The sequence below is a fragment of the Danio aesculapii genome, chromosome 5 (genome assembly GCF_903798145.1).
Source record: "Danio aesculapii chromosome 5, fDanAes4.1, whole genome shotgun sequence".
NCBI lineage: Eukaryota > Metazoa > Chordata > Actinopteri > Cypriniformes > Danionidae > Danio > Danio aesculapii.
The window spans coordinates 45,620,196-45,633,083 of NC_079439.1; the positions used below are offsets into that span (position 1 = coordinate 45,620,196).

The following is a 12,888-nucleotide window of genomic DNA, read 5'->3' on the forward strand; positions in this document are numbered from 1 at the left end:
TGAGGTCATTTAGGATTTTGGACCTCAGTTGGGTTTTCCTATTATTTTTAATGTCAACAACCAAAACAACATCAGTAGTACATGTAAACTGTATTTATATTCTCCAAAGTGGAAAACCCGAATATTCGTCTGAGGCATGAGAGACGTCATTTATACCCACTTCAAAAATATATCCAGCAAGGGAGTAACTTATGCTAATTTATAGTAGTTTACATATGCATTTCATGAAAAGACTTTAGTAATGTTAGACACAACCATTGGATGTAATGCAGATAAAAACAGCTGTGAAAGGCTTAGCCTAGACTTAGTCATCGACATGGCACAATGCTTGATTGTAGTGTCAACTCATAACTTTTATCATTTTTAGCTTGCATCTGGGCCTCTGATTTAATACCTCAGGCTCAACCTTCATTTAGCTGTTGACGGCCTCGCCAGTTCAGCACTGTTCTTTTTTTTTTTTTTTAGCTTGGTCACAGATTACGAGAAACAATCTGGATTAAACCAAATGACACCAATGGTGTTCCCATGTCTGCTCATTACTCAGCTGATGTTGTGAGGCAGCAAATGCTCTTTTCAGTGTGATTCCAAGTTCTTCTTTTGTGCAAAGGCAATGTGTGATTCATTACTAATCAATGGTTTATATTCTAGTTTCCCGACTATTTCTGTGATGCAATCTCATGCCGTATGCGCATGAGCTACTCCAATTAAATGTGTGATGACACGATGACTCTCCGCCATCCTGAAGTGTGAGTACTTCACTGTTATTTTTATCTTTTGTCTTCCATGTCAAGTCTCACTTCTCGCATTTCTCCTTCATCGCTTGTCTCTTGCTCAAATCACAGCGCTTTCTCACTCCGAGGCATAGATATAGCACATGCAGGAGAGGTGCATCTAATAATAATAAAGTGATGGAAGTGTGGGGATGGAGTGAGATAAAGAGGGGAGAGTGCTGGGTGTAGGGGAAGCAGGCCTGTCATCAATAATGAGGAGTTCTAGCTGTTGATAGATAGTAGATTGTGTGGATAAGTGCTGTATACCTGTTCAGGTGAGGTGACTCACAACTGACAGTAGGCTGATATACCTTTAAAATGCCTGAGTGCTGGATTTAAATAAGCTAAAGACATGTGTGTACGCAAGTAAACGTTCGTATAATAAATAATATGCTATGGAATATTCAGAAATGCCTCAGTGTTGTTGAGGAGTAGGCTATAGGATTCGTTGGCGCGCTTTTCTCGCGCTGACAGACTGCTTACGTCTGCACACAGCCAACGCGGTCAAAATTGTAAATACGTGCGTCGACTGAGCTGTCAGGAAGGTGGAGGCGAGGGCAGGGATAAAAATGTAAACGTAACAACGGCATGACAACAGTCGGTGAAATTTATATTTACTATGGCGAGGGCAGAAAATGTCTCCCTTCACAAAAACAGCAGCCTGATACAACGTCATTTCAGGAGAGCTCTGCGCGCATCACAACGGAATCAGCGGCTCGGCATCTGCCTCTCCGGTGACCAACCAGCTCTACAGGAAGAATATCCATATTAATATCAGCGCGAAGTGCGCCGCCACCGCCGACATATCCGTTTATCTGCGGGCTTTTACGGTGAAGCCGCTTCTCGGTTAGCGTACAGGCACCGACAGACCGCATTTGTGAATGGTTCTATGGGCCTGCTTTGCACGGATGTTTTTTTCCTCTCTCTCTCCCTCCCTCTCTCTCTGTAGCGTCGCAGTGAACTGCACCATGGATAGCGAAGCGCTTTCTCATCGAGCTCCGCGCGGAGGGTGAATGAGGATGAGGATGTTGTTTACAAAAAGCAGTCAGCCGTCAGCGCACTGATGCTCGGTCTCCCGACGTACAATTTTGCATCTAATCTCTCATGACACGTTTGGAAATTACTGTCAGCTCTGTCTTTCCTCTATGAAGAGGGCAATGTCATCGTCAGCAGACCGGCGTGGATTTGTTGTTGTCTGATTTTACTACGTACTTGTCCTCTGCAATTCGACTTCACGCCGTTTATGTAAGTCAGTCTTTTTCTGCACCACTTGTTTTACGTATACACTGAAGGCGGTGTGTTTAAATCACACGGATTGTCAGGAAATTCGACCTATATTGCTATTGACTTGTGTGTGGAAATATAATTACAAACATCTGGGAAGGCTAGTAATACGATCTCCCACAGAGGAATTGACCAAACGCCAAGTGTTTATGCCAACATATAAACATTTTTCATTTACAACCTAATGCTTGTGTTGTATTTTAAGATCGTCGTTTGCCTTGGAAACAGTTGTCCTGTAAATTCAGACGTCTATATGTATCATATATGCAGGCTACTGTATATATTTTGAAATCGCTATAGCGACTGTTTGCCAATTTAAAACGAAAGATCTGTCTCGGATGACTATGCTTAGGCTACACCATCGACATTTCCTCCACAAATCCCCGTAAAGGATCCGTAAAGGATGTAAGAGTGTCTGTGTGTAAAGCAGCGGGTTTGTGTTCATCTGAGCGTGTATAAGTGACGCGTCTACAGGAGCGTCTTCAGGTGTTGAGCACCCCAGAGTTCAGACTCCGCTATGTGTTAAACATGGCGATTTGTGAGGAATTATAATAAGTAGTTTTAGTTATATTAAACGATGCAGACATAATGTTGTTTGACTTTTTTTTCTATTACCCATTCGCAGTCTGTGTACCCTGGATAACCTGGTCTGTTGTAACGAGGAGTGCCTCCAAAAATATTCGTCTCACGTAATGTCTGCATGAACGGCGCGGGAAGGTGGCATCAGAATGCCAATGGCACGTGCCAGAAGCTACAACTGCAGCCAATTTTATTACAGTCGTGATAGTATTTGGGGGCGTGGCTGCGCGCGCGCGCGTGTATGTCTGTGGCGTGAACCTGGACGTCTACGGATGCGTCTTGTGTATTCCCGCTAGTGATTAATAGCACCAAGTTAGACTGAGCACCGGAGACATTATTCGCGGATTAAAAACACGAGAGGCGGGGTAAGCGCGGGGAAAGCCAGTTAGGCTCGGAGGTGTAGACTGGAGTACTTACACTGCAGACATGAGGAGACCAGCCCCACCTTGTCTGGGGGCTGTGAAAACCTCCATAAATGGCTTTTTAGCAAATGTCCAAAGCAATAACTGCTCATTTTGGTCACCGAGTATGGATATATTAGTAAATGAGCCATGAAGACACCCGAGTCATCTTTGCTGGCTCTACCATTGAATACATTTGAAAATATTCAAGAATATATGACAAGACCTTTAGTCAGTCCAGTTGATCAATCAGCCTATTAATTAATCAAGCAGTTATGTGTTACACTTCAGGGAGTGATGCTCTTAAATAAGTGCTGTATGTGTGTGTGTGTTAGTGGTTTATCTTTGCTTGCTATTTGTGGGCAAGTATTGTAGGTGAGTGTGTGTTTGTCTGCTTTCATTTTTTTATCATAGATATGAGAATGAGCACTGGAAACATCACACACACAATATACACGGACAGCAGGTTATGCACACACACATTCTCAGATTCACATGCACATACATAAGTCATATATAATTATATATGGGTTAGTATCAGTTTTTAGGTGACCTTTTGGAGTCTCCAAGTGTGCTTTTTTGAAAATACAAAGCCATAAAAGCTTGCAGTTTTATGGTAGTCATTTATCAGTCTGATGGTTTATTTTAGTGGATATAAATGATGTAAAATAGACATTTTTGGTGTATTCAAATTGAGAGTGATTCGCATATACAACTCAAGGTTACCTGCATCTTAAGTCACGCATGCATTTTAATTAATCACATGCATTTCAATGTGAGCAGTGAAGCATTTAGCTGAATTATGTTTGAGCAATCAATATTACACTGTTTGATAAACAACATAAATGATTATTATTATTGTCTAATTTTGACATTTTTAATATTTTTATTTTCAGCACAGACCCTTTACACTAAAGTCTGTTAAAGCAAGTGCATTCAAACATATGGAGCAAAGTGAGAGTGACTTCTAGTGGCAGCTTAAAGAATATCTCCCATCCTCTCCATCTCTTGCTCACCCCATCTCTCAGCTCCCATTAATTTGTTTTTGTTACACTGATGAAATGGCATTTGACAACAGCATGTTAGATGCAGAGAGAGAGAGATGAGCAAAGAATGGAAAGGGGGATCATAATGAGCTTAATAAGATAAGAAGCAAATAGTTTTAAAACTGTACCAGAAAATTAAGAGAATGGCAGTTCAACTGTGAAGGTAAAGAGAACTTCATTTGATCATTTGACTTAAGGATTTATCAGAAGAGAAATTGAGGAGAGGCGATGCAGTGGTGCAGTAGGTAGTGCTGTCGCCTCACAGCAAGATCACTGGTTCGAGCCTTGGCTGGGTCAGTTGGCGTTTCTGTGTGGAGTTTGCACATTCTCCCTGCATTCGGTTTCCCTTTGGGTAGGCTAAATTGTCTATAGTGTGTGTGTGTGTATGAGTGTATGGATGTTTCCCAGAGATGGGTTGCAGCTGGAAGGGCATCCGCTGCCTAAAAACATATGCTGGATAAGTTGGTGGTTCATTCCGCTGTGGCGACCCCCTGATTAATAAAGGGACTAAGCCGAAAAGAAAATGAATGAATGAAATTGAGGAGAATATTTGAGTGTATTGGACAGACGCTGTGTTTGTTTGCTTCTGATTAGACTCTGACAGATGTTCTCATGTAAAGCTCATTTTTCGGTTTGGGCTTTAGTCCCGTCTGTCTGTCTGCGTGCCTGGATGATCCAGGCTCATGGTTTACGCTGTAAATTTCCTGGATTGAATTTTTATAGCGTCTCAATGTTTGAGCATCAGCCTGATGTCTTGTTTCAGGCTTCAATCAAAAGAGATCTGGGAAGGGTGGAGAAGAGAAGTAGTGATGAATAAAGATGAATGCTGGCTAATGTGATGCAAGACAGAATTATTAAGGGAAAGCTGGGTTAGGTTTACATTAGAACGAGCCCTCCAGGCACTGACTCTTACTGTACGCTTGGCAGAGTAGCGATCTGTGTATTTCACAGTAATGCTCTGTTAGTGAAACGCTTTAGCATACTAATGTAAAGCATAACTTGGTTAGTAAAGCATAACGCTGTGATGTACCTCTATAAAGTGGTGCATCTTAGCAGAATGGAGGTTTTGAGGACGTCATCTGACAGCAGAGCTATATGTGTATTTTCGTATGCACACACACTTGTTAGTCTGTCTTTAGAGTTGAAAAGAGAAGCGCGATACGTATAGTGAGTGGAAACTATGCTCTTTTTTTTTTTTTTTCCTCTGGACTTTACAGGAAGAAAATAAATAGGAACAGAAGCCAAGAAACATGGAGGAGAAGAGGCTCGCGTCATCAGGGACCCTCATGAGCAACATCAAGGTTTCAGATTCAATAGAGCATAGCTTGTATACAGACTGAAGGAACAAGAAGAAGGGCATTAAAATTTCATGGCTTCAGTTAGATTTGCGGACTTGGTTTCTACTGAAGGAATTTGAAGAGATTCACCACACAAGCCGCGTCTAGTAGGTCCAAAATAGCTGCTACGTAGAAATATTTCACTCGGTGTTCCACTTGGGTGCGCGGTATGTCATATCTGTTGCAGTGTAACGTGGAAACATTTTCAGGTCAGAGAGTCTAATGCTTTTAGCGGGGAAGACAAGGATTTTGGATTGGTTGTGTATGTGCGTGTGTGTTAGTGTGTTCTGCACTGAATATTTGGCGGATTTGCTTTGCGGGAGAAGTGTCATGTGGCTGGATCTGGCATCTGTCAGACACAGGCTCTGTGATGCTGTGAACCGGGGGAGTCCTTCACAACTGGGGCAGAGCGACTTACCTTATACTGCACTTTGTAGGAGTGATTCCCATTCAGTGGTGTGAATATTTCTTACAGATGGTGCTATAATTGGTTTGTTAATGTTGAACAGAAAGAAGAATGATTATCACTTATATACAGCTGAAATCAGAATTATTAGCCCCCCTTTGAATTTTTTTTTTTTTTCTTTTTTTAAAATATTTCCAAAATGATGTTTAACAGCAAGGAAATTTTCACAGTATGTCTGATAATATTTCTTCTTCTGGAGAAAGTCTTGTTTTATTTCGGCGAGGAAAAAAAAAACTGTTTTTAATTCATTTAAAACCATTTTAAGGTCAAAATTATTAGTTATTTAAGCTATATATTTTTCCGATAGTCTACAGAACAAACCATCATTAAACAATAACTTGCCTAATTACCCTAACCTGCCTAGTTAACCTAATTAACCTAGTTAAGCCTTTAAATGTTACTTTAAGTCGATAGAAGTGTCTTGAAAAATATCTAGTCAAATATTATTTACTGTCATCATGATCAAGATAAAATAAATCAGTTATTAGAAATAAGTTATTAAAACTATTTTGTTATATATATATATATATATAACCCTCAGATTCCATGTTTTAATATAGTTGATCTTAAAAATAATAGTTGATCTTTTAAAATGAATAATCTCAATTTAATTCAAGTTGATTTGTATGGCGCTTTTTACAATAATTATTGTTTCAAAACAGCTTTTCAAAAGGTGCTCATTATTATTGCATTACAATCAAATTAATTGACTTTACAATCAAATAGAAGTTATTATATACAGACATAGTTAACCTGCAATTTTATTACATATAGGTGATGTCTATGTGTATGTTTAATGGAGTGTATTTGTGTATTAAGTCTACGTGTTGTCCTCGAAGTCCTCATCATATCTTATCTCTGCCAACTATTGTTCTATCATAACATCATACATCAATGAAAGGAATGTTTTGTTCAGGTTCCAGGTGATAATAAATTAATTAATGTCACAAAAAATTTATAATACATTTTATATCAAGAATTTTATTTTATTAGCATAATAATGCTAAATGGTCCAGTACAATACGAGATTACAGTCGTAATGGTGTACTTGAGGCCTGCCGATGAGGCTGTGGGAGTACATGAGGCTGTTGTTATGCGTAAAGCATGTATGTGTAGGTGCGTAGCCTTTAGGTCTTGAGCAGAGAAAATATTTTTGCTTCTGTCATCACGGCACCCACTTCCCTGTCCTCATCTTACCTCTGAGCACACATGCAGACACACACTCACACACAAGGTTTTTTTTGTTCTTATACATGCTCAGCACATGAAACAGATGTGCACACAGATTTCCACCACATACAAAGCAATACTCAAAACAAAGTCGTCCCTTGGGATAAGCAAGGGAAGGGGTCCGTTACTCCACAGTCTGCCCACATTTAGCATGTGTGTGTGTGTGTGTGTGTATGGTTTTGTCTGCAACGAGTTTGTACATCACTGTACGTACAATCATAACCCAAAACACATGGATTCAGTAATATCCTCCAATATTTGTCTGTTTCCTTTTTCCATTGCATCACCTTCGCAATTCCACATACAAAAGACATGCAAAAACGTGTTGGTTTTTGTCTGCATACGTGTTTGCATATGTATCGGCATGCATGTGTATGTATCGTGTCACCTTGATTACTGCAGATTCCAGCAAGCATCATGAAGCCAAGGGCAAACTAGGAGAAAAAGAGAGAGAACAAGGAAAGGAGTGAAGCGAGAAGGAGGGGGAAGAGGAGGTCAGTGAGTGCTTCCGTGAATAAAGTGAGAGCGAGTGAAAATTGGATGCGGAAAGCCGAAGAAGAACACTGTGAAACGGCAGAGGAACGGAGGAGTGATTCAGAAGCGGGATGATGAGATGTGTTTTGTCAGCTTGCAGAATAAGGCAAATACTTGGTAATCCCTGGTGATGGTGCACTTTGTTTCGACTAAACACACTTGGACACATGTTCAGATGCGAAGAAGCGCTTGCTCCTCCACGGTTCTTCGCTAATTGGCAGTCTGCTGCAGTGCTCAGTGTGCGAGAGCTTGTGTGTATGGGTGTTTTCCAGACGGCGCAATCAGACACTGCTTCCCTCTCTCGATAGGGACAGACAGACCGCAGTTTGAGTCCAGATTTCTGTTTTCGCTTCCCAGAGATGCAGAATAGCTTCTCAGATTCGTGTGAGGTGGAAATTTGGATGGCAGGACAGCCAGAAAGCAGGTTATTTTTAGTCTAGACTTCATTAAATATTAATCATCTATTGAGCGTGTTGTTGATATGTGGTAAAGGTGTGTGGGTCAAATTTAGCCTAAAATCGAGGGCATCAAATGTCAATAAAACTGATGTTACTTGGGTTATGGAGAGTCTTGACTTGATATACATACACTTGTTGGCCACTTTATTAGGTACACCTTACTAGTATTAGGTTGGACCCCCTTTTGTCTTCAGAACTGCCTTAATCCTTTATGGCATAGATTCAACAAGGTACTGGAAATATTCCTTAGAGTTTTTGGTCTATATTGACATGCTAGTATCACGCAGTTGCTGCACATTTGTTGGCTGCACATCCGCGATGCCAATCTCCCGTTCCTCCACATCCCAAATGTGCTCTATTGGATTGAGAGATAGTGACTGTGGAGGCCATTTGAGTACAGTGAACATGGTGCGTTATCCTGGTCGAAGTAGGCATCAGAAGATTGGTACACTCTGGTCATACAGGGATGGTCAGCAACAATACTCAGGGAGGCTGTGGCATTGACACGATGCTCAATTGGTACTAATGAGCCCAAAGTGTGTCAAGAATATATCCCCCACACCATTACACCACCACCACCAGCCTGAACCATGCTTTCATGTTGTTGATGCCAAATTCTGACCCTACATTCCGAATGTCGCAGCAGAAATCAAGACTTATCAGACCAGACAATGTTTTTCCAATCAGCCTGTGCGAATTGTAGCCTCAGTTTCCTGTTCTTCGCTGACAGGAGTGGCACCCGCTGTGGTCTTCTGCTGCTATAGCCCATCCACCTCAAGGTTGGATGTGTTGTGCGTTCAGAGATGCTCCTCTGCATACCTCTGTTGTAACGAGTGGTTATTTGAGTGAGTGTTGCCTTTCTATCAGCTGGAACCAGTCTGGCCATTCTCCTCTGATCTCTAGCATCAACAAGGCATTTGCACCCTCAGAATTGCCGCTCACTGGATATTTTCTCTTTCCCAATAGATCCCAATATATTAGCAGTTTCTAAAATATTCAGACCAACCACCACGTTCAAAGTCAATTAAATCACCTTTCTTCCCCATTCTGATGCTCCATTTGAAACTGCAGCAGATCGTCTTGAACATGTCTACATGCATTGAGTTGCTGCCATGTGATTGGCTGATTAGAAATTTGCGTTAATGAGCAGTTAGACAAGTGTACCTAATAAAGTGGCTGATGAGTGCAAATATGTCTTGAGATGCACAAATTTAAAATGGTGTTTAGTAGTGCTCGACATTGGAAAAATTAGGCATTGCAATATTTAGCTTTTCTGCAATTTTTATATTGCAATATGAATGCAATTTCACCAGATTATTTAAATTGCTCTATTTGGAAATAAATTATTCATTCATTTAGATTGATTGGGATGATTTTTTTAGGAGAGTGAATAATGCTTAAATATAATAATTAAATTACAAGCAGAGTTAAATTGAATAGTGAATAGGGGAGTTGAGCAGTATTAAGGTGCAGAAATTGAATAGTAAAATGTAAAATAACACCGTATGATTGGATATTTCCTCATGTTATACCTATTGCAAGTTAGGCCTCCCTCAAAATAAATGCAGTTAAAGTTTAATTTTCAAATATTAAAGCTTTCACACCTTTTTGAACTGCTAAATTTTATTTGGAAATAATTTATCAATTTAGATTGATTAGGATTATTTTGCAGGAGAGTGAATAATGCATGAAATATATTTAACAAGTTATAAGCAGAGATAAATAGAATAGTGCATAGATAAAAGTAAAATTAGCAGTGCTTTTTTGGGTTTCTTGACAGTCAAACAGTATTAAGGTGCAGATATTGAATAATAAAATGTAAAATAACACCGTTCCCAGTGTTGCATTGCGGCTGGAAGGGCATCCGCTGTGTAAAACATATGCTGGATAAGTTGGCAGTTTATTCCGCTGTGGTCACCCCTGATAAATAAAGAGACTAAGCCAAACAGAAAATGAATGAATCAAAATAACACCGTATGATTGGATATTTTACATAAAAATGTCCCCCACTCATATTTTCCTCTTGATAATTTTTTTTTTTTTTTTTTAGCAAACAAAAATGCCAGTATATTTTTTATTATAGTTATCATCATCATCATCACTTATTTTTTCTTAAGTTTTCATCTGTAAAAATTGTCATAATTTTCGTCAATTAAAAGAACACTGGCATACAGTCTATAATTCAACATCTATAATAATTGTATGAAATTAGCCTGTACAAAAGTTACAAATGGTACAATATCTTGTGCCTGAATGCTTTAAACCAGGGATTGTCAATCTCGGTCCTGGAGGTCTGATGTTTTGCAGATTTTAGCTCAAACCCCAGTCAGACACACCTAGGCTAGCTAATCAAGCTCTTATTAGGCTTTCTAGAAACATCCTTGCAGGTGGGTTGAGGCAAGTTGGAGCTAAAATCTGCAGGACACCGGACCTCCAGGAATGAGTTTAAGAACCTCTGCTTCCTCTCAAAATGCTCACACAGGTCTTGAAAACACATTCAAAATAATGAACTTTCACTTTATTATGATATGGTTTATTATGGCTTTATTATATCTCTGCAGTCACTCCACAAAACACGCGTGTTCTAAACTGTGGCTCTTTCTGAAATATAATCCCAACTCAACATTGCACATCCTGTGACTGTTGCAGATGCATACATTGCAGTATATTGTGCAGCCCTAGTGTTTATGTCTATTGGCCGAAAGGTGTGTGGATGTATGTGAAAGAGAATGCACATGGTGTCCGTGTGAATGCTGCAGACAGAGAGATGTCACCTGTCTACAAGCTGTGATTTCAGGTGCTGTGAGGTGTTGCATTAGCTGACAGACGGAGCAGGGTTTCCCAGACGGGGGTTGGTGAACCCCTGGGGGATCGTGAGGGAACTGCAGGGGTTCATGAGCTGATGGAAAGCTGCTAATTTATTGTGCTGAATGAAAAAAAATCACTCAATGGGGCTGAATGATAATAAAACGGATCTTGGTGTTATTAAGATCATCCTGTGTTTTCACCATCTTGAGCTGCTTTATTCACAGTAAATGTAGCAAATCTTTGCATATTGTGTGGGTTTGATGTACGTTTGAGAACGCAATGTTCTTTACACGATGGCAGATTTTCCACCATTTTATTTGATAGGTGTTTAAAGCATTTCACAAGTATTCCTCCAAACGAAGTAAATCTTAAATGTTAAAAGCTTTTATATTTAAAAGGAAAGAGTTTAAGATGTGTTGTGGAAAAAAAATGTATTATCAAATATTCATTGGATATTTTATGATACTGTTGTTATATGCCTGTCTTCATTGTATTAGTAATATACCGCCACCACCAATAACAACGATAATAAACTCAGCCAATATAATTATGATAATAATATTATTTCATTTTTTGGGTTCATAGATGAGGATGTAATGTGGACTGAGCTACAAAAAATGTAATTAAAACATTAAAGAATTCTATTAATATTTATAATCTCTTTGTGTAAAAGTATATGCCTAATCATTAGTGTAAATATTTGTACATATTTATGTCCATGTAATTTGGTCATTCATCCAGCATCCGCGTGTCATGATGAATATGTGAATGTGCCATCAAATTATTAATGAATTATTAACTTACGATATTCAATTCAATTCACCTTTATTTGTATACACTTTTACAATGTAGATTGTGTCAAAGCAGCTTCACATAGAAGATCATAGTAAATTGAAACAGTGTCAGTCCAGTTTTCAGAGTTTAAGTTCAGTTTAGCTCAGTTCAGTGTGGTTTAGTAATCACTACTGAGAGTCAAAACACTGAAGAGCAAATCCATCGATGCGCAGCTCTACAGATCCCAAACAATGCAAGCCACTGGCCACAGCAGTGAGAAAAAAACTTCACCAATTGGCGAAAAGGAAGAATTAAAAAACCTCAAGAGAAACCAGGCTCAGTTGGGCAAGACCATTTCTTTTATGGCCAAACATCTTGTGCAGAGCTGCTGTCTAGACGCTGGAGAAGCTGGACGTCAGCGAGACTCGTCTGTCCCCGGACAGCATGAGAGCATGAGACACAGGAATCAGTCTCATGCTCTCCACTCCTCCATGACCACCACAGCAGCTGCTCAGGATACAGCCTGGTCCAGGATTATGGAAACCTTGGGATCATCTCGTCGCTGGTCTTGGATCGAATCAGTGGTGCTGCATTGTCTCTGAGGGCCTCAGGATGAGTATCCCCAGGTGGAAATAGAGAATAATTACCGTAGCTACTATTCATACTATACTATTCATGTATCATACCGCTAAGTGATGCACTGAGTGTATGCTTTACTACAAAGATAGGGCTTTAATCTAGTCTTGAACTGCGAGAGTGTGTCTAAGCCTGGCACAATATCAGGAAGGCTATTCCAGAGTTTAGGTACTATAAATGAGAAGGCTCGATACCCTTTACTCAACTTTGCTGTTCGAGGTACTACCAGAAGCCCTAAGTTTTGAGATCTTAAAGAGCGGATTGAATTGTAGCGAGACGGAAGGTTGGCTAGATAAACAGGAGCTAGATTATTTAAAGTTTTGTAGGTAAGAAGCAATATTTTAAAATCAATACGGAACTGATTTTTCAGCTAGGCAGCCAGTGTAAGGAGGATAAAATCAGGGTGATATAATCATATTTTCTAGACCTGGTAAGAACTCTGGCAGCTGCATTTTGTACTAGCTGAAGTTTATTAGTAGAGGATGCTGGGCAGCCAGCAAACTGAGCATTACAGTAATCCAGCCTAGAAGTCATAAAAGCATGGACTAGCTTTTCTGCATCTGAT

At 39.8% G+C, this 12,888-nt stretch overlaps 1 protein-coding gene across 1 annotated transcript in view; it reads left to right on the forward strand.

The window, feature by feature from the left end:
• Window positions 1-1,331: 1,331 nt before the first annotated feature.
• The window catches only part of LOC130229486 (neuronal tyrosine-phosphorylated phosphoinositide-3-kinase adapter 1), a 68,330-nt gene continuing 56,773 nt past the window's right edge, over window positions 1,332-12,888 (forward strand). The window contains exon 1 of the mRNA XM_056458312.1: window positions 1,332-2,015. The gene's annotated coding sequence lies outside the window, so the exon portion shown is untranslated. The remainder of the gene's footprint in view (window positions 2,016-12,888) is intronic.